This window comes from Pongo abelii, chromosome 20, assembly GCF_028885655.2.
Source record: "Pongo abelii isolate AG06213 chromosome 20, NHGRI_mPonAbe1-v2.0_pri, whole genome shotgun sequence".
Lineage (NCBI taxonomy): Eukaryota > Metazoa > Chordata > Mammalia > Primates > Hominidae > Pongo > Pongo abelii.
This window is the reverse complement of record NC_072005.2, coordinates 22,738,655-22,760,344: the sequence shown is the minus strand read 5'-3', so window position 1 is coordinate 22,760,344 and position 21,690 is coordinate 22,738,655. Positions and strand designations below refer to the sequence as shown.

The window sequence follows — 21,690 nt, the reverse complement described above, 5'->3', positions numbered from 1 at the left end:
CGTAGAATTGGTTTCTAATACAAAGGATAAATCCTGGAGATGATGGATACTTAATTCACCCTGATATGATTATTACCTATTTTATTCCTGTATCCAAATAGGCTATATATAGCAAAAATACCTACACATACTATGTACTCACAAAAATTAAGAAAAATAAGCTAAAATAAGAAAAAACAAGTAAATATTTAACCTATGGAAACAATATTCTTTAACTTCTTTGCACTTTAAAGTCACTGGCAAAAGAGATTACTAGAAATGTTAGTCCATTGTGTTACCAAATAGCATATTGTTAACATCTTTTACCTACATCCTTGAGTAAGGTTGAATAGATTAAAGTTAGTGGCATAATAACACTTTATTGAATGCACAATGGTTTTAACAAACTTTAAAAAATTAAGTTCACATGGCCAGATGTGGTGGCTTATGCCTGTAATCCCAGCACTTTGGGAGGCTGAGGCAGGTGGATCACCTGAGGTCAGGAGTTTGAGACCAGCCTGACCAACATGGAGAAACCCCATCTCTACTAAAAATACAAAAAATTAGCCAGCATGGTCATGGGCACCTGTAATCCCAGCTACTCAGGAGGCTGAGGCAGGAGAATTACTTGAACCCGGGAGGCACAGGTTGCAGTGAGCTGAGATCATGCCACTGCACTCCAGCCTGGGCAACAAGAGGGAAACTCCATCTCAAAAAAAAAATAAGTTCACACTTAATCTATAAAAATTTAATAATGTACCATATTCTATTATATAAAAGTACTATTAGTAAAATGATATACTACTAATAAATTTTAATTAACTAAAATTAAAAATGTTATCACTATAATGTAGAATATTACTCTGAACATCTAACTCATGCGTTACTTAATACTACGTGTTAACTAAAAAGAGTCTCTCCACTTACAATTTCATCACATGTCTTACATTTTAATGCCTTTTCTCTTCCATAGAAAAGGTCATAAATAATGTCCACCTAATAAAAAAAAACCTTATATTTTGATGCAGCAATTAGTAACATGCTTTCACAGTAGGAAGGAAAATAGAGCATGAAGTATTTTGAGAGTAGAATTGCATCATTATTCTTGTTTAAAATATGTAATTTTAAGGACCAAAGTATACTTATAATGTAATTATAACATTTAAAAAATTCTCTACTTCTTTTAAAGTGACATACAAATAATTTATTTAGCAACTTTAGTTCTAGATTATTTTCTATACTTAGCACTCTGATTTAGTGTAATGTCTGTAGCTTCAGTGCCTTGGGTACTTCTACTGTGAATTTTCTGATATTTACATTGATTTCATTTTGGATTAAACATTGTTTCCTATTTACTACATCTGCAAAAATATATTTTAGTATGAAACCTCTGGTGTTTTCTAAGAAATAGTTATTGAAACAATTTTTCTCCAAATTTATTACATTTGCAAGATTGTTTTCCCAACATAAATTTCCTGATGTTGAGCCAAATTTGAGAAACTGCTTCAGAGATTTTTTGTAGTACAAAATGTGTACAATAAAATCTGTGATACAAGTAAGGGTACTACAACCCTCTTTATGTTTGTAATCTTTGTCTTCAAAATGAATACTCTTCCTCACTTTCTTTTACGAGATGGAGTCTTGCTCTGTCACCCAAGCTGGAGTGCAGTGGTGTGATCTCAGCTCACTGCAATCTCCACCTCCCAGGTTCAAGGAATTCTCCTGCCTCAGCCTCTTTAGTAGCTAGGGTTATAGGTGTGTACCAACATGCCTGGCTAATTTTTGTATTTTTAGTAGAGATGGGGTTTCTATGGCCATGTTGGTCTCAAACTACTGACCCCATGATCTACCCACCTGAGCACTCCCAAAGTGCTGGGATTACAGGCATGAGCCACCATGACCAGCCTCTTCTTCACTTTAAAGTCTTACTTTTTTTTACAGTAATTGCATTTATAATGCTTTTATTATTTACCAACTCTCTAATGTTGAGTAAGATGTGAGCAGATATTAATGGTTATTTCACATTATGTGTATTTGTACAATTTTTCTCAAGTATAAGTGCTTTCCTGTGCAATAACTTGTGACTATTAATTAGAAATTTCACAATATTGTTCACCCTTGTAGGTGTTTTCTCCAGTAAAAATTATCTTACCTAAAAATAAGTGGGACAATCTTTTAAAGGTTTTGTCACATTCTTCACATTTCTAGGATTTGTCACCAGTACAATTTCTTTTATATTTAGAAAAGGTTTGAGGTGTTGTCAAAATCATGGTCACTTTCTGGTTTTGTAGAGTTTCTCCCTAGTATGAATTTTCTTATGCTTAATAAGGCTTGCAGATAGGTTAAAAGCTTTATCACATTCTTCACTTTTGTAAGGTTGCTCCCCAGTATAAATTACCTTATGTTTAGTAAGTGATGAAGACTGGCTAAAAGCTTTGCCATATTCTTCACATTTGTATGGTTTCTCTCCAGTATGAATTCTCTTATGTGTAGTAGTAAGGTGTGAGGAATGGTTAAAACCTTTGCCACATTCTTCACATTTGTAAGGTGTCTCTCCAGTATGAATTCTCTTATGTGCAGTAAGTGTTCAGGATTCGTTAAAAGCTTTGCCACAGTCTTCACATTTGTATGCTTTTTCTCCAGTATGAATTCTCTTATGTCTAGGAAGGGTTGCAGAGTCTGTAAAAGCCTTGCCACGCTCTTCACATCTGTATGGTTTTTCTCCAGTATGAATTCTCTTGTGTCTAGTGAGGATTGCGGAGTCTGTAAAAGCTTTGTCACAGTCTTCATATTTGTATGGTTTTTCTCCAGTATGAATTCTCTTACATCTAGTAAGGATTGCAGAGTCTGTAAAAGCTTTGCCACAGTCTTCATATTTGTATGGTTTTTCTTCAGTATGAATTCTCTTATGTCTAGTAAGGGTTGCAGAGTCTGTAAAAGCTTTGCCACATTCTTCACATTTGTATGGTTTCTCTCCAGTGTGAATTTTCTTGTGTGTAGTAAGCATTGAGGATTCGTTGAAAGCTTTGCCACAGTCTTCACATTTATATGGTTTTTCTCCAATATGAATTATCTTATGTCTAGTAAGGGTTGTAGAATATGTAAAAGCTTTGCCACAGTCTTCATATTTGTTTGGTTTTTCTCCAGTGTGAATTCTCTTATGTCTAGTAAGGGTTGCATAGTCTGTAAAAGCTCTGCAACAGTCTTCACATTTGAAGGGTTTCTCTCCAGTATGAATTTTCTTATGTTTAGCAAGTTTTGAGGCTTGGTTAAAAGCTTTGCCACATTCTTCACATTTGTAGGGTTTCTCACCAGTATGAATTATCCTATGTATAGTAAGGTTTGAGGATCCATTAAAAGCTTTGCCACATTCTTTATATTTGTAGGGTTTGTCTCCAGTATGAGTTTTCTTATGTTTAGAAAGTATTGAGGACTGGTTAAAAGCTTTGCCACATTCTTCACATTTGTAGGGTTTCTCTCGAGTATGAATTTTCTTACATGCAGTAAGGTTTGAGGGATGGTTAAAAGCTTTGCCACATTCTTCACATTTGTAGGGTTTCTCTGCAGCATGAATTCTCTTATGTCTAGTAAGGTTTGTAGACTGGTTAAAAGCTTTGCCACACTCTTCACATTTGTAAGGTTTCTCTCCAGTATGAATTCTCTTATGTGTAGTAAAGGTTGAGGATCTGTTATAGGCTTTTCCACATTCTTCACATTTGTAAAACTTCACTGTAGCATGAATTATTTTATGTTGAGTTAGGTGTAACCAGCATGCAAAATGATTGCCACATCCTTTACATTTGAAAGGTTTCTTATCAGTATGTCTTATCTTATGTGCTTTTAAATGTGAAAATTTATGAAAGACTTTCACATATTTATCACATTGAAATATTTTGCTCTGGGTAGTTGGGAAACATTGGTTAAGTTCATTAAAACTTCTTTGTGCAACCTACACTCATCCATACTTTTATAGCCTTCTTTTAACAGAAATTTCTTAATGTCCACATTTTTCATATCTTCTCAGTGTTACTTTTTGGAAAGACTCTTTTATGTTCTTCTCTGGCAAAAAGTCTTGGGTAAAATGAGAACACATTACTGAAAGAAATAAAAATAACACATTACTTTAATTGCTAGACTCTAATATGCTTTCTAAGTCTAATCTATAAAATTACACAAACTGCATAAGCAAGATGACAAAGCACAATACCACAGACCATAATTTCTTCCTAGACATATAAAGTTAACAAAATCATACAGACCAAAATACTTTTGTGGAAAATTTATAAATGAGTCAAGTGTGGGCAGTGTCCCAGGTGAGCACAATATAAAGAAACTCACAGAAGAAAAAGAAAAGTCTGTTATATTTAACCAACACAGCTTTTTCTGCTCCCTAATATAACATAATGCCTCTAGAAGTAAATTGCCAACTTCAATTGTTTTGCAGAGAGGAATATCTGAGAGTGGATAATTCATCAAGCAAAGAGGTTTTTTGGCTCACAGTTTGGCAGACGTAGAAAAAGTGTGTGCCAGCATCTGCTTCTGGTGAGAATCTCAGGAAGCTTACAATTAGGTGAAAGGCAAAGAGTAACAGGACATATTAGATGGTAAGAGAAAGAGCAAGTGTGAGTGCCAGGTTCTTTTAATGAACCAATCTTTGAATTAACAGAGTGTAAACACTTTGATGAACAAGATAGTGTCAAGCCATTCATGAGGAATTTGCTCCCATGACAAAAACACCTCCCACCAGGTTCCACATTAAACACTGAGGATTACATTGCAGCATAAGGTTTGGAGAACATGGAAATCCAAACAATATTGCAGGCCAATTAGGCTTAACAGGAATATACAAATCTTTTTAATCAAAAGCAAGAGAATACACAATATTCTTATTTGTGCCTGGTATATTCTGTTAGGACACATACCGAGTCTTATTAAATTTGAGAATACCAGCTGGGTGCAGTGGCTCATGCCTATAGTCTCAACATTTTGGAAGACTGAGATGGGAGAAACATGTGGAGCCAGAAATTTGAGACCAGCCTGGGCAACACAGTGAAACCCTGCCCTTACAAATAATCACAAAATTAGTGAGGCAGGGTAATGCATTGCTATAGTGTCAGCTACTTGGGAGATTGAGGTGAAATGATCACTTGAGCCTGGGAGGTTATGGTTGCAGTGAGCCAAAATTATTCCACTGCATTACAGCCTGAGTGACAGAGTAAGATCCTGCCTCAAACAACAACAAGACATAAATTTAAGAAGACCAAAATCATATGTGTTTTCTGACCAGAACTGAATAACACAAGAAATTAAGAGCAAAAGTAAAACTGGCAAATCCAAATATATATGAAAATAAAACACACTCTTTAACATATTCTTGGCTTAAGGGTAAAAAAATTTAATCCTTCAAAGATGTCAATACAGCCTAGAGTGGTGAACAGATTTATTATAATCTCTATAAAAATCTGAATAGCACAATTTTTTACAAACATATTATTTAAAATTTTTTTAATTTAATGATAAACTATGGCCAAACACCCATTAAAAAACAAGGAGGCATTATATTTCCTGATTTCCAAACATATTAAAAGCTAAATAAGACAAACAACGTGGTCCTGACACACAGATAAACAGGTGAAAGATAATAGCCCAGAAATAAACCCTTCTGCATATAATAAAATGATTTTCCACAAAGTTGCCATGAGCACACAATAGAGAGAAGCTAATCTCTTCAAAACATAATGTTGAAAACTAGATATCAACACTGATAAAATAAAGTTAGATCATTTCCTTGAACCAAATATGAAAAGTATTTTAAATAAAATACTTAGACATTAAAAAACTAACAAATCTCTTAGAAAAAAGTATAGGGAGAAGACATGACATTGGTCTTGACACCGTTTTCTTAGATATGACATTAAATGGATGAGCAACAAAGAAAAAAAAGAAAAATTTAACTACACTATACTCCAAAATTTCTGCATGTCAATGAAAACATTCAATAGAGTGACAATGCCTTTCAGAAAGTGGGTGAAAATATTTGCAAATCACATATGATAGGAGTTAATATTAAAAATATATAAGCAACTCTTAAAACTGAACAATGAAGTTGAATAACTTGATTTAGAAATAATTGAACTAAATTTTTATCAAAAATGATACACAAATGGGAAAATGCTTTGAAAAAACATGCAGAATTACCATTTGTAAAGAAATGAATAAAAATTACATTGAAAAACAATATTACCTTATACTTAATAGAATGGCAACTATCAATTTTTTAGAAATACCAAATCTGTTGATGATGCAATAAAAATGACAGTCGTGTTGATTGTGGGTGGAAAACAAGGATGCAGTCATTATTTCAAAACTTATAAATGTTCCTCAAGTTATTAAAATAAAAGTATCATCAAATACAGCAGTCTCATTTATGAATTTATATCCAAAATATGCAACACAGGACCTGAAAGACATATTTGAACATCCATGTTTATTGTACCAGTACTCCCAAAAGCTAAGAGGCTGAAGCAACTTAGATATTCCTTGACTCATAAACACATGAAAAACCATGTTATACACACACACACACGTACACACACACACACACAATAGAATATTACTCAGCCTTAAGTAAATCTTGTCATATTTTAAGATAAACTGTGATAATACTATGTTACCTGAAATAAGCCAGTAACAAAATGATGGATACTATATGATTCCACTTATATGAGATATCTTAATTAGTCACATACACAGAAACAAAATATGGAAGGGCATTTGTCAAGGGCTGGGGAGAGAGTAAAATGGGCAGTTGTTACTTAATGGGTATTGAGTTTTAGTTTCTCAAAATGAAAAATTTATAGAAGTCTTTTATATAATATGAATATACTAAACAATCCTAAAATGTACAGCTTATTTTTTTGAGACAGGGTCTCACTCTGTCCCCCAAGCTTGAGTGCAGTGGTAAAATTATGGCTCACTGTAGCCTCAAGCTCCCAGGCTCAAGTAATCCTCCACCATCAATCTCCTAAAGAGCTGAGACTACAGGTGCACACTACCACGCCTGGCTATTTTTATAATTTTTTTGTATAGAGAGAATCTCCATATGTTTTCCAGGCTGCTCTCAAACTTTTGGGCTCAAGCGATTCTTCTGTCTTCACCTCCCAAAATCCTGGGATGACAAATGTGAGCCACCACCATGCCTGGCCCTGAAATGTACCCTTCAATAGATTTAAGATGGTAAATTTTATGTTTTTACAACAATGTTTTTCAAAGAAAAACTGAAAAAATACAGAGTTATAATTTTTTTCAAAAATTACCTTCAAATCACAAAAGTGTCTCTCTCACACAAAGGAAATATATATTCATCATTAAACACATGGTGAAAATAAGACTATTTCCTTGACTATTCACTTAGAAAAGAAAAAATCACCATTCAGCTAAGAGAGAATGTAAACAAGATAAGCCATAACAAAAATTAGGGTTATACTTATAGATACACACACACATATATAATCTGATTGTGATAGACATACAGCTGATTTATAATTAAACCCCACATTGACTTAAGGTGTACAAATAGAATTGCAAATTGTCTAATATTATAGTACATAAGTAAAATCAAAACCCACAATAAACTGATGTTAAGAAACCAACACTATAAAACACCAATATAGACTGGAAAACAATAATAAGAGAAAAGTTTATTCATAAATTCTGGTTTGCAATATTGAGGTACTATTAAGAAAAGATTTGTCTAGCTAACTACAATATTTGACTAACTGTGTACTCATGGAAGGCAGGTATTTTAAATCATTGACATGCACTATATGGCTGTGAAATTTCAGAGAAACTGCAGTATAGTCATAAATAAAAGATTCTCATGAGAAACTTTAAACATTTTTTAAAACTAGAAATAATTTTTATCTTTTAAATATATGCTATTCTTACACAAAATAAAACTGCTGTAATCCAACTTTAGAAGCAAAGAATAGCCTCACATTGCTAAATGTAAGCAGAATATGGTTAGAGCCTATGATATATAAAACAAATATATGGGAAAAAATTATGTGATTATTTAGATATAGGCTGAAAAAGTGGGTGCAAATCCTATAATTCCTTTTTTTTTTTTTTTTGAGACGGAGTCTCGCTCTTTTGCCCAGGCTGGAGTGCAGTGGTGCTCTCTTTGCTCACTGCAAGCTCCGCCTCCCGGGTTCATGCCATTCTCCTGCCTCAGCCTCCCGAGTAGTTGGGACTACAGGTGCCCACCACCTCGCCCAGCTAATTTTTTGTATTTTTAGTAGAGACAGTGTTTCACTGTGTTTGCCAGGATGGTCTCGATCTCGTGACCTTGTGATCCGCCTGCCTCGGCCTCCCAAAGTGCTGGGATTACAGGCGTGAGTATAATTCCTTTTTGCCTACAGCAAACTTAAATTTATAAGTAACTGTTTTAGTAAATATGGAGTGTCCACTAATTATCTAATTTACTTCAGGCATAACATGTAAATTCTAGAATATTGTTCTAAATCTCTGAATCTAAAATTACAAATTTGTAATAGAAAATAAAGAATAAAAATGTATGAAGAGAGTGAAATCAGTAAGATGGAAGAAGGAAAGGTACCCTATTTTCTTACTCCCTGCACAGCAAGACAATTTGTCAGCCATCTCTGACAAAAATACCTTCATGAGAGAGGCAGGCCTCGTGGCTCAAACCTGTAATGACAGCTACATGGTACATTCAGGTTAGAGAATTGCTTCAGGCCAGGATTTCAAGATCAGCCTGGACTGTGCAGCAAGACTTCGTCTCAAAAATAAGTGCCTTTAAGAGAGCTTTGAGATCCAGAGAGGGGGTTGTGAAGATCTGATAAAGCCCAAGATTGAAAAGTCTTCTTTTCAGAAGGCAGGCCCTCGTTTAGGTGGCAAACTACAGGATCCCTGTTCTTAACAACAGACTAGGAAGTGGCCTACCTAGCTTGGCACAACAGAAAATTCTGAACTTACTGTGTAACCATCTCAAACTTCTTCCAGCCACAATCTGAGAGAGGTCCTGCCCTTCCAGAGGCCTGGAGGAAGACATTCATTTATAGCCATGCAGGCAGGCCTGCAGACCTTGGCCTTTACCATGGTTCTTGAAGCAGTTCAATGACTCAGTTTCAGCTCCCTGAGCCACAGTTAATTGCCAGTTCTGCCTACCTAGGAACCCACACAGTGACCTGGAAAAATTCTTTCTGGTACTCAGTGAAAGCTGTACTCATCCACATTTTGACATAAGGCCCACCTTATGCAGACTTGACTGCAGAAACCTGCACTAGTGTCTGCTCTACAGAGCAAAGTACCAAAAGAAATTCAATCTATCCAAAATATAAAATGGGAATTACAACTACCAAAACCCCTTGTAACAAGCCAACTAAAGGTGGTCCCTAGTGCAGACCCAGCAGCCTGGTGACCAAGCTGCAATGCCTCTTTATTACAAACCCAGAGGGCATCCCATCACCCTGGAGGCCCAACAAAAGATGATCTTTACCTCCTTAAAGCAGTTTAAAAAACTTGAAGAAGTCTTTGCTCCTTCAAATTCACATACACCAAGGCAAAACTATATTGTGCCCATTGTCAATGCTTCTATTTTAACATAGCATTGAAAGTATGTGGCAGAAGAATTAGTCGAAAAATAAAAAAGAGCCATTCAAATGAAAAACAAGTAAAAAGTTGCTGGTTGTATATCATATGATCCTATATATATAAAATCATAAACAGTACATTAAAACCTGTCTAAACTACTAAATACGATCAGTAAATTAGAAAAATATAAAATTAACATACCAGTTAGGGTTCCATACACTTAAGACAAGCTCTCTGATAAAATACAGGAAGAAAACAATCCTATTTACAATAGCATTAAAATGATAAATTTCTGAGAACAAATTTAACAAAGGAGGTAAAAAGTCTTCATAATGATACATCAGTAATAGAAATTAGAAAAGACATAAATAAATTTAAAAATATTTCATGTCTATGCATTTAAAAAATAAATACTGTTAAAGTGCCATGTTATCCAAAGTGATCTATAGATTCGATAAACTCTCTATCAAAATTTCAGTGGCAATTTTTTTAAGTAATGGAAAATACAATTTTAGAATTTCCATGAATCTACAATAAACTTTGAATAGTCAAAGCAATCTTAAAAATAAAGAACAAAGCACAGTGGCATCATACTTTTTAACTTCAAACTATATTTGAAGACTATAGTAATATAAACAAGATGAAATGTGCAGAAAAATGAACAAAAAAAAAGGAACAGAAACTACGACTCACATTTTACACGATACAGAAAGAAAACTTAAAAAATTGTTTAACACAGTTTCTTAAAATTATGCAGATTTGTGTGTTCCGTAAAAGCAGTCAGACTGTGAAGTTTTTTTATATGCCATGAAGAGGATAGTGGCTCTCACTGAAAACTTGAAAGAAGATCACCAAAAAGAAACAGAATCCTTAGAAAATTTAAAAGCATAAAACAGAAGATGTCCAAATTTGAGATAAAACAAAACAAAACAAACAAACAAAAAACTCTTAGGCTTCCCAGAAACTATTTCCTATAAAACACAGCTTTCCAACTCATATTTTAACAACTGGCTTTCTCCTTAACTTTTAGACCTCTCGTTTGTGTCAACCATTGTATTCACCTTCACTCTCACCTACCTGGGTGTTCATCCACCATCTCATGTCTCTTCATATTCCAGGGCTCTTTTTCTTGCTCCAGACAGGTGATCAGGTCTGGCTTAGAGACAGCAATACTTATTTCATTACAAATAAATAACGTAAATTTTGCTCATATTCTCCAGTTACCAACCTAGTTATGTGTTCAGTAAAGAGGGTGTAATAAAATATTTTCATAAAGTAATCACAAAATACTGATTTCTACAGGGAATTTTAAATATTTTAAATATGTAGGTTATTAATTTCACTATCCAGTAATACTGAGTCAAAACTTGGTGTTGGCAATTAGATTTTAAGGTATGGACAACAATATTTTATGTCAGTAAATTAATGAAATTACTGCTAATCTAGAGTAAAGGACACAGATCAGCTCAGGAATGTGGAAAGTTCAGGTCAAGATGAAACATCCTGAAAAAATTATTTTATATATGGACAAATCCCCAAGATTTTCTTGAAAACATGGATCTGAAACTCATTTATGCAAAGCATAAATTACCAAAACACATTCTACAAAAAAGAGAAATGAAACCATTAGGGTATGTTTGGAATTGTGTGTTGAAGTCATCATCAGCCAGGAAGACCAGATTCCTGTAGTTCTCTAACATCACTTTCCTATATAAATTCCGCGGTGCAGTGTTCAAGAATTGCCACTCCTCCAGAGAATTCTATGGCCACATCTGCAAATGTCAACAGTCCCTGAAAAACACAAACACACACACATAGACACACACACACACACACACACACTTACCAGGTAGCCAGCAAAATTTATAACTTGACTAAAGGCAAAATGAGAGAGTAAAAAGAACTGGTTCTGACTTACAGGAGTGACTGAAATTATCCAATAAAATATTTATTTACACAGAAATATTTCCTAATGTCTCTAATTCTGAGAAAAGAGAATGGCATAAGATCCACAACACCAGTGTATCTATAATACTTTTCTGGATGATAAAGTAGAAAATTAAGGGCATAAACACAAATGTGTGCACTTTTCAGTGCTCTATTTGCATCATATAGAATCATTTATGTATATGTTTCAGATGGAAAAGATATGTTGAGTTACGAGTTACCCTGAAAATTTGTCATTTTTAGTAGTGATTTTAAATAGTCTGTCTTTAACACCCTAATAGCAAGTACCTTCTAATAAATTTTTTAGAAGTTTTTGTGTAATAAATGCCATCTTGTTTAAATCAGCATTTTCTAAACAGTGTTCTGCATAGAGCTAATGGAGAACTCAGATGAAATGTCAACATTAGATGTTCTTCATCTTTACTAAAGACCCCAGCTTTTCCCAATAGGAATCTTGGGTATCCACACCTTCCCATGTTCAACACCACAAAGGGAACATTTTTAATATTGCAGACCATAAATTACTGGTGAGAATTTTGCATGGCATATAAGAAGCCATGATGTAGAGAATGTAGAGAAAGGTCTGGTATATAGGAAAGAAATATTTTTCAGAGAATTTTGACTACCATAAAACATTTAAAACATACTTAAAACAAACTTATTAGGGAGAAAAAACACAAGTAGAGAGATTAAGGTTTGCAAGTACTGAAAGCATGGCATTCCAGGAGGCAGAGTGGACACAGCTCTTTATCTGAGACATGTTTAGCTGAAAAAATGTCATTTTTTCCTCTTTCTACTCCTTCTCTGGAAATTCACTTCAGACGAGATTCTCTGGACAAATTACACCTGTATCTGGAGAATATGCCTTTAAAAGCATCAGCACCACATGTTTACCTGCTGCCACCACACCCACAGGCAGAAGGACCCAGAGCTGCAAAAAAAGTCCACCCATTTCTGTTTTTTATATTAAAAAAAAAAGACTCAGGAATGATGAGATGCTCCATGGAAATAAAAGTAAAAGCTTCTTCTTTCCTGTCCTCGGGTGACCTCCCTTTTAACAGACTCCGTCAATTTCTGCTACAGTAATGAAAATATGAGCCACATTTACCTGTCACTACCAAATCCAAACAGAACAGGCCCTGTGACCACCTTTTAGTTCAAAGGTGGAACTTAACCCTCATAAATGTATCTTGAACCTCTCATACTTGATTCTGGCCTCACCTAAGAGTCACATAAGGCACTTAATTTAAACAACATGGATGCTTCTACTCAGAATAATAAATAGAACCTCTAAAAAAAAAGGCATAAGTAAAGAGATTTCAGCAAATTAGCCATGTAATCCTAACTAGAAACATGGGCTGATAACCATTTAGCTAAGCATTGCTCCTCAAGCTTTAATAAGCTTAAAAATCACTTGGCAATTTCGACCCCACTCTGTGTGATATAATCCCACAGGTTTGGAAAGGGTCCTTGAGTGGGTATTTTACACAAGTTCCCTGTTAATGCTGATGTTGCTTCCCCTGGGCTCATCATTAGCAGTAGTTAGAGAAAGCAGGCACAGCAAAGAGTCCCTTACACTCAACAACCTCGTCACAACACACGTACTTCTAGGACAAATGAAGACAACCAATTTCCTTATTCTTTGCTGGTTCTTTAAAGTTTACAGAACAAACAGAAGGCAGAAATGTTTGAATAAGTTTACATTTGGAAACCAACATGTGCACATGTACTAATCCAATGTTTATTAAGCAGGTACTATGTGCTCCAGAGTATGTTACAGAGCACTGTGCTGGGTATAACATACTGTGTGATTTAATCCTCATAACTCCCTGGGAGCTGGTACTGTCTTTAATAATTCCCAGATTTTAGACAGGGGGGCCTAGCATTTTTATGTCTCTTTCTGGTTATCTGTCATTGATTTTTTTAAAAAATGTATAGAATAAAACCTAAATATAGACAGGTAAAAGGGATATAGAAAGAGTTTGTATAGTTTAGCAGAATTTGTATTGTGTTTATATTTACTTTTTTTGTGACTTGTGGAACAACTACTGGATCTGCAGAAATGGAGAACAAGTAATACTTGGACTGTCTCTACTAGCACCGTTAAAAAAGAAAAAAGAAAAAAGAAAAAAAAAAGGCCAGGCATGGTGGCTCACACCTGTAATCACTGCATTTTGGGAGGCTGAGGTGGGTGGATCACCTGAGGTCAGGCATTGGACACCAGCCTGGGCAACATGATGAAACCCCACCTCTACTAAAAATACAAAAAATTAGCCAGGCATGGTGGCAGGTGCCTGTAATCCCAGCTACTTTGGAGGCTGAGGCACAAGAATCGCTTGAACTCTGGAGGTGGAGGTTGCAGTGAGCCGAGATCGCGCCACTACACTCCAGCCTGGGCAACAAGAGCGAAATACTATCTCAATAATAATAATAATAATAATAATAATAATAAATTAATACCCTAAAATACATTATTTATCCCATTCATCTGCTTTTGGATTTTTAAAAAATTTTGAGCATCAGCTCTAGAAAGGCAAAAGGATTCAAAATTCTCATCTCTTCTTATCAGTTCTTTGAGGCAAAACTCCAGGGTTGGGCCAGACTTTAGTAAGGCCTTCATAGAGGGTGAATCTAAACAGAACTGGGACAGGGAGAGGATCCTCAGTAGAATTCTGTTCTCTATGACACTGGGTATTTTGAGTTCTGTTTTTGTAAACTTACCTAAGGGAAACTTAAATCCCAGAGTTTGTGTAACTTTAATCTTTTTTAGCCACTGTACTGTTAATTTTATAACACATACTAAGAAGCAATTTAAACAAATATCTTAAAGTTTTCTAGGATAATTTTATTAGAAGATAAATATGTATTCCTAGCAAGGTAAAAAGAGCAGAAATAATAACTCTTCTGTCCATAAATATCCCTTTAGGTGATAACATCAGAAGTCACAACAATATAAAGAAAGGGACCCAAATAAAGCCCAAGTTTCATTGCACACATCTGTTCATTGTACCTACCATATGATGCTCAGTTTAGCCATTTCCTCTAGTTGCTGGCCTAGACTAAAAGTTCCTAGATGGTAGGGGCCATAACTGCTTCATCTATTTTTCTAATGGTCATATGAAATGGAAGCTATTTGTTTATCTGTTTGAGTCTCCAGACATCCTCCTTGTTTTTCACTTAAGTACCAGGAAACTGGAGAAACTCTCGTCTGGGTACTAACAAAAGACATTTCGTGTATGAGGGGAGGAAAACACAGAATGAATTATTTTACTCAAACTGAGCAGAAGCAGAATTATACACTCTTGTCAGCTCGACACAATTCTGTTTTGGACATTTTCAAATTGTTAATAGAGGTCCTGGTGATTGTGAGAGGTTCCCAGTGCTTCTGAGCTGATGGCCCATTGATAAGCCAGGGAGGAGACACTCAGGCTAAATGCAAAATTGAACTGCCCTGGTGAAGCTCCAGAACTTTAGTCCCCCATCCTGATTAGCTAGCTTTTGGGTTAAAAACAAACAAACAAACAAAGGACAAGAATACTCTACTCCAGTATCACATTTAACACATAGGTGTAGTTTGGTGGAGGCTCTGGATACTTTGTGGCCTTAATCTCTTACTCTGAAGATGCTTGTTTACACTTATAGATTCTGACGTCAGATTCTATTTACACCTTGAGCCTCTCACATAACTGTAGCAGGTCACTAGACAAGACCTGAAAAGCTCAAAGAGCCACATTCTCAAATGGGAACTTCAAGACATCTATGTTGACATCTCACCATGCAGAAAATGTCTCTTGTTTGTTTTCTGTACATTCTAAATCCAAAGCCTGGCCTTGGCTTGTGAATCCCAGGCAGAGGTCAGATCTTATGTGCAGATTCTATGTCAGATCAACCTGGCTTTGCGTTATCGGGTGTGACAGCAAGTGGAGTACAATCAAATGAGAAATCCCCTCATAGAGGCTGCACTAGTACATTCTAAATAATATGCCTACCTAAAAGAAATAAGCTGAGGTAACATGAATATAAGCAGACAGTTTATTTGGGCCAAGCTTGAGGATTATAACCTGGGAGCAAAGATTCAAGTTGCCTGAAATCTAAACTTTGTTTAGCAACAGTTACAAGTGGATTTGTAAAGCCAAAAAAAGATGGACAGAGATGGGGCTGGTACAAATTTATCAGAAATTTTTATTTATTTACAGAAATAACATTGATTATTGATTTGATGTACATCATTAAGGTTGACAGTATGAATTATACTGTCTAGATTGGCATTATTAGTTTAAGTTATAGCTACCGGTGGCGATAGCAAATGCTTTCAAGAGATAAGTACATTATTCAAAAAGGGGAGAAGGACGTAAATGTGCTCTCATTTTAATCTCTCCCTGAGTCTGACAACTAAAAATACTTGCATTCCTCAGAGAAAAGTTTTTTTTATTTTCCAAATCTCAAGACCTAGATTCAGAATTTGGAGCTGCAGATTTAGGCTCTGGATGGATAGAGTAGCAGCAGGTGATACCTGCACATTTGTGGGCATTTTAGCAAGAGGAGAAAGGGGAAAGTGGAGACTCTCATTTCTACATGTCTACTCAGTACACACGTTACTCTGATTGGGTACCTGGGCTCCATGGTCTGTGAATCAGTTTCAGGACTGAAGATACAAGTGTCATAGAAAGAGGTAAAATGGTTGATTGCTTCCCTGTCAAGTTTATAGAAACCTGGTCTAGTCTCTCTAGAAGTGACCACAGAAAACTACAGGTATCTAACAGGCAGAGACACAATTCTGCCTGCATATTTAAGAGAAAGCAGGCACTTTGCAGCAAATTTGTTAGTTGACTGGAAGCCTGAGAGGGAAAGTCCTCTCTGTAGTAAATTCTGGTTGGCACTTTATATGTTTTTATCATATCTGATAATTCTAGACAGTGTTTGGAAAATATAATTAAAAGAAAAATTTTCTCCATCCCCAGAGAAACACCACAATGACAGAACAGTAAGAATTATGTTTTATTACACAATTAATTGAGAATGTGTCATGCATCCCAGTCAATCTGCTTAACAGATTGCAAAGACAGAAAGATGGTCACCATAATTAGTCCACAAGTAGAAGAATATATAGCACCATGTCATACATAGTTTATCCTGAATTCACCTGGTAACTGGAGAGGCCATTCATGTATGCTAATTGGTTATATTCAGTGATGAAATAAACTTTTCCCATCTTCATGATATAAGGTAGTTTTGCAACTTGAAGCCAGGTGCCTGCTGAAAGTAGGCTCACTCTGCTACACAAACGGTTGATTAGGGTGCTATCTTTTTGGCTATTTACATTTTAAAGCAATGGCTCTCTACTCCCTGGGCACTGGGTTATAGCAATCCTGCTTGCCCTCTCCTGATGGCTAGTGTCCTCTCTTGAACCCTATCATCTGCCACTGAGGTACAGCCTACAGCACAGGGCATACAGCTGGCAGCTCACATCTTACATGAACCCCAGTTACCACAGCAGCACTTGAGTGCCACATCAGAGAGTGAAGCCTGAGCAGCAGGAGGAGAGCCTGCAGGCCTCCTGGGTAGAACTGCACCTTCATGATAATGGAAATGAAAGCAGTGTTTCAGCCTCAGTTTCTATTTATAATGGTGACATGAAAAAAATACTGCTGGATTTCCAGCATGAGTCCAGCTAGAGATAGGTCTAAGAGTTCTCACTGTGACAGCCCACCTTATTCACAGACACCATGGGATACTAATAGGATCCCTGAAACAGCCACACAAAGCACTGGAGAGAAAAACAGCTCTCAGTCTCAGCAAGATTATATGGAGAAAAAAAAGTTAAAGGCATCTTAAGAAGAACACTTTGATTAGATATAAACTTGATCAAATCAGCCAGAAAATATTCTCCTTAAAGGAGTTTATCTCTAAAACCCCAAAGTGCTGCTGGGTGTGGTGTCTCATGCCTGTAATCCCAGCACTTTGGGAGGCCGAGGCAGGCAGATCACTTGTGGCCAGGAGTTCAAGACCAATCTGGCCAACATAGTGAAACCCCCATCTCTACTAAAAATACAAAAATCAGCTGGACTTGGTGGCGTGTGCCTGTGATCCCAGCCACTCAGGAGGCTGAGGCAGGAGAATCACTTGAGCCTGGGAGGCGGAGGTTGCAGTGAGCAAAGATCACGCCAATGCACTCCAGCCTGGGTGACAGAGCGAGACTCCGTCTCAAAAAACAAACAAACAAAAAAACCCAAAGTGCACAGGTACTCTCAGCATGAGAAACATGAGCATTATGAAAAAGGAAAAAATATTCTCAGCAGAATTTTATAAGGTTTCTCTTCTATCTCTGCTGCTCTCTTATCTCCTAGCCAATGAATGGGAGATCTACAATGGAATAAACCTGACAATTTTCATAAGCACTTGTAGATGAAAAATTGAAATCTGACTTTGTTTACATAGTGAAATACATTTGACCTTGCAACATAGCTAAATTAACAGCTATTACGGTTTCTCAGTGACCACATCACCAGTGTTTATTTGTCCTGTGATAGCAGCATTCCAATTTAGTGAAATGAAAGACACTGAAGTTATGCTTATCTGTAACTACCCATATGGGATAAATTAATAAGCATGTTAGACAAATATTTACTGTAACAATTTAGTAGCAATTTTTTGGATATTATAAATAAGTATAAATGTAATAGTCATAATGTATGTAAAATATTTAAAAAGTGTCTGTAGCCATAGTTCAGTTAAAAAACTTCATTTCAACAGTATGAAGAACAATATTAAAATGACTATTTAAAACAATCATTCAAAGTAAATATTTTGCCCTTATATTCCTACTATTGTATGAATACTATTGTAGAAAATACTGTTTAATTTATATAAATGCAGGTTGTCTGCTAACAGTACACATAACTATGCTAATTATTCTGAAGTATAAAATAGAAAGCAAAGTGTAACTACATACATCACAGTTTATACACTGAACTATTCTTGTTTTGCAGTGTAAGTACTTCAACCTGCAAATATTAGATCATTATCTCAGATAATGAGTTTTCTGTCAAAGGAACTTACTCAGTATCTCTTGGCCTTAATCATCCTGTATTGCTAAATTTAATCCTATCTTGGGGCCAAACTTTTGTGTGCACTTAAAATGACATTAATCTAAACAAATCTGTGTCTACTTTAGAAGGCTAATAACAAAAAATATAAACGTTTGCCAAAGCAAAAACAAGCAATGAATCTAAGGTCCTAGATAAAGACAATCCCGAGTCAAAAAGAATGCCAAAAGGTTTATTTACCTGTTAATATGACTTACATATATTTCAAAAAAAACAGAGCAAATTGTCTACATATAATATAAATGCTATAAGAAAAGAGAGATGAGCAAAATATTCTCCTTTATTTTAAGGTATGTGAATAAACCCTCTTATTTCTAATTCATATTTTTTCCTACAACAGCCACGTCCTGGAACATGTTGAACTGTCAAGACATTGGAATTTCAGTAGACACTGAATTCAGACACCTGTGGAATAGCCTTGGGCACACTGTGTGCACTGGAAAAAAATGTTTATGGGGAAAAAAGCAGAAGAGAAAAATGTGTTATATAAGTTTATGGGTGCAAATAAATAAAGCAAGTTCTTAGTGACTTATGAAGACAGTTAGACTCTGACACAATAATAGTAGGAAACTACAACACACCACAGACACTAATAAATGGATTACTGAGGAAAAAAAACACAAAGATATTAGGACCTGAACTCAACACTTGACCAAATTGTCCTAACAGACACCTACAGAACTCTCCATCTAAAGACAACATAATATACATTGTTCTCATTACCACAGAGCACATACTTTAAAACTGACCACACATTTAAAACTTAAGCAATCCTCAGCAAATTCAAAAATCCCCAAATCATATCAACAACACACTCAGACTGCAGCTTGATAAAATATAATTCAATACAAATAAAACCACTTGAAACCAGACACATAAAAAATTAAATAACCTACACTGGAATAACTAAAATGAAATGGAGAAGTTCTTTGAAATACATGAGAACAAAAATACAACACAGCAGAATCACTGCAACACAGCTAAGGCAGTGCTATAAACTAAGTGCTCACATCAAAAAGTTAGAAAAATCTCCATTTAACAACCTGATGTCATAAAGAGAAGAATGAGAGAAGCAAGAACAAATCAACCCTTAAGCTAGCAGAAGACAAGATATAACAAAAATCACATCTGAACTGAAGAAGATTTAAACATAAAAAACTACAAAAAAGATGGAGAAATCGAAGAGTAAATTTTTTGAAAAAATTAATAATATAAACCACTAGCTAGATTAATGAAGAAAGAATAAATAAGCCACTAGCTAGATTAATGAAGAAACACAATTAGAAATGACAAAACAGACAATATCCAACAAAAATACCAATAATGATTAAAGTCCACAATGAATATTTCTATGCACACAAACTAGAAAATCTAGAAGAAATGAATGAATTCCCGGACAAATACATCTTCCCAAGATTGAACAACAACAACAACAAAAATTGAATCCCTTAATAGAACAATAAAAAGCTCCAAAATTTAATTAGTAATAAACAGCCTACCAACCAAAAAAAGCCCAGGACCAGACAGACTTACAGCTGATTCTACCAGATGTACAAAGAAAAGCTGCTATTATTCCTACTAAAACTATTCCAAATAATTGAGAAGGGACTCCTCCCCAACTCGTTGTATAAGAACAGCATCATTCTGATACCAAAACCTAGCAGAGACAAAACAAAACAAAGAAAACCTCAGGCCAATATTCTTAATAAACACTGATAAAAAATTCTCAACAAAATACTGACAAACCAAATCCAGAAGCACATCAAAAAGTTAATCGACTATGGGCTGTGTGTGGTGGCTCACACCTGTAATCTCAACACTTTCGGAGGCCGAGGTGGGTGGATCACCTGAGGTCAGGAGTTCAGGACCAGCCTGGCCAAAATGGTGAAACCTTGTCTCTACTAAAAATACAAAAATTAGCCAGGCGTGGTGGCAGGCGCTTGTAGTCCCAGCTGCTCGGGAGGCTGAGGCAGGAGAATGGCGTGAACCCGGGAGGCGGAGCTTGCAGTGAGCCGAGATCGTGCCACTGCACTCTAGCCTGGGCGACAGAGCGAGACTCCGTCTCAAAAAAAAATAAAAATAAATAAAAATAATAAATAAATAAAAAGAAATATTTTTCAGAGACCCTTAACTATCAATAAAATTTTTAAAAAATAGTTAAACTCATTAGGGAGGAAAAACACAAGAAGAGAAGTAAAGGTTTGCAAGTACTAAACGCATGGAATTCCAGGAGGCAGAGTGGACACAGCTCTTGATCTGAGATGTGTTTAGCTTAAAAAAAGGCATATTTTTCCGTATCTCCTCCTTCTCTGAGATTCCTTTTCAGTTGAGATTCTCCGGACAAATTAGACCTGCATCTTGAGAATATGCCTTTAAAGGTGTCAGCACCACTTGTTTACCTGCTACCACCACACCCACAGGCAGAAGTACCAAGACCCGCTGAAAAAGTCCATCCATTTCTGTCCTTTATAACATGAAAAATTCAGGAACAATTAGTTGTTCCATGATGATAGAAATATGTGTTTCTCCTTTCCTGTCTTAGGTGCCCTTCCCTGCCACAGATACCAACAATCTCTGCTACAATAATGAAAATATGGGCCACACTGCCCTGTCCATACCAAAACCAAACAGAACAGGCCCTATGATCACCCTGTAGTAAACAGGTGAAACTGAACTCTCATGAGTGTATCTTCAACCCCTCATACTTGATTCTGGCCTCACCTTAGAGTCACATGAGGCACTTAATTAAAACAACATGGAGGTGTCCAACAATAAAAAGAACCCATGGAAAGGGCACGAGCAAAGATATTTCTGTGAATTGGCAATGTAATTTGAGTATCCACATCTAAGTAATCCACATTACTTAGAATGGCAAAAACCGTAGTAACTCTTGCACCAAACTAATAGAACCCTGGATTTATAATCACTTAGCTAAGCATTGCCTCTCAAGCTTTAATGAACTTATAAATCACTCGGTAATTTTAATTTCTCTCTATGTAATGTGATTCTGCAGGTTTTCAAAGGGTACATGAAGGTGTGTTTT

General features: G+C 35.7%; 1 pseudogene; it reads right to left on the bottom strand.

Moving 5' to 3' along the window:
* Nucleotides 1-2,251: 2,251 nt before the first annotated feature.
* On the bottom strand, nt 2,252-21,104 carry LOC100445798 (zinc finger protein 708-like; annotated as a pseudogene).
* Nucleotides 21,105-21,690: the final 586 nt, after the last annotated feature.